The sequence below is a fragment of the Lactuca virosa genome, chromosome 5 (genome assembly GCF_052849685.1).
Source record: "Lactuca virosa cultivar CGN04683 chromosome 5, Lactuca_virosa_CGN04683_v6, whole genome shotgun sequence".
In the NCBI taxonomy this organism is placed as follows: domain Eukaryota; kingdom Viridiplantae; phylum Streptophyta; class Magnoliopsida; order Asterales; family Asteraceae; genus Lactuca; species Lactuca virosa.
Genome location: NC_136430.1, coordinates 280,938,106 through 280,939,943, shown reverse-complemented (window position 1 = coordinate 280,939,943; position 1,838 = coordinate 280,938,106).

Here is a 1,838-nt window from a genome sequence, read left to right as displayed (position 1 = left end):
TTGGTTTCATTAAGTAATCAATCAAACACATGCATTTCAGCAAACAATGCATTTAGGTGATTAAAAATAAAAGAAATCCTTGTGGACCAGGGGTCAAAGACAAGGGTTCCACATACCTCTAGTGAAGACAACACAATGAAGAAAAACCCCAACAGTGAAAAAACCCAGAAAGAAGAATAAATCAATTGAAGGTGAGACTTGTACATGAATATTTCAATCTACCGAAGGTTAGTATCCGACGACCTGAGACCAACTAAAAGAGTACTTGGCGAAACAAGAGTTCAACATTCTTGCTGATGAAGATAACTCAATGGAGAAAAATCCCAGTAGAGAAAAAACGTAGAAAAAAAAATCACTTAAATGTGAGACCTCTATGTGTATATTACAATCGATTGAAGGTTAGTAGTTGACGACTTGAGATCAACTGAAATAGTATGTGGCGACAAACCCTACTGAATACGAGACCATACCTGAAGTCCAACCATTATGGGTGAAATTAGGTTCTTGAAATTGTTTTAGGGGACGGAGAACTCTGATTTCAATTGATATTTCAATCTCCCTGGAGAGGGAGAACGAATTTTCAATGGCGGTATTGTAACACCCCGATTCCTGGATGTGAAACTTGAGGATTTAGTGCAAGTGAGGGGCCTACTCGACGAGTTGGTTGGCCCCAACTCGTCGTGTAGGAGTTGATCAGCATGCGCGGAATATGAATTCTACTCGTCGAGTCGGAGGACTGGACTCAACGAGTTGAGTGTGTTTGATGAAACCCTAATTGTTCGGGCTTGCACCCTGTTTAAAGGACTTTAACTTTTTTACCCCTCCCCCTCATCACTTTGCCACCCTGAGACAAACCCTAATCGAGTACCTTCCATTTTGAGAGTGTTGGAGCTAATAGTATGCAATTTTGGTGCATTCCTTGAAGGAGCATGAAGAGTGAAGAACTTGGAACAAGAAGGAGTTTTTAGATCCAGCGTTCATACAGTTGTAGCATCCATCTGGCGGTATAAAGTCTTTACCTTGGCTTACCATTTCTTAGATCTCTTCTTGTGTGAGTTTATGGGCATTTTGGTTCAAAATGAGGGCCATTATCGGGTTAAGCTTGTCCAGAGGGTGTAGTTGCAAATCTGGACTCCTCCAAGCCCTCATGTATATAAAGTCTCAAGCTTTTTGAAGCTTTGACCCGTCTTCATGTCCTAAACCCCTTCTTGAGCTTAGTTTTGAGTGATATAGCCTTGTGAGGCCTTGCATGATCGTAAAGTTAGCAACTTTACGTGGTAACTTCATCCTAGGAGGTTGGATCTGGAGTTTGGAGCATTGGAATCGACTGGAATGAGTTTAATAAGAAAGGGGTGAGGAACTCGACGAGTTGTGCATCCAACTCGACGAGTTGAGTTGAGTTTTCTGAAAGAACCCCTTTCTATACTTTCATATTTCTGAGAGATCCAAACTTTCATACTTGAAAATATAGTTACTCCAAAACATGCAACATGCATATTTATAAAATAGTATTTTACATTGATAAAGTGATTACAAAGGATTGGATACAAACCGACTATGTTTTAAGATTTTACATAACTACCCAGGATATTGTAATTTTATACAAACATAAACTGAAGTACAAAGTACTATTACAAACTATTCTAAGTCTTCCAACTATACTGGGTGCTTATTGTCTGCATTATGTTTAAATATTGGGAGGGGTAAGCGATAACGCTTAGTGAGTTCAATAATAGATACAATATAACGTTATGCCACATATATATACCAATATGGCAGAAGCAAATAGGAGCAAGGAACAACAAAGGCATAATGTGACAAGCTTTCCCTAACAATTA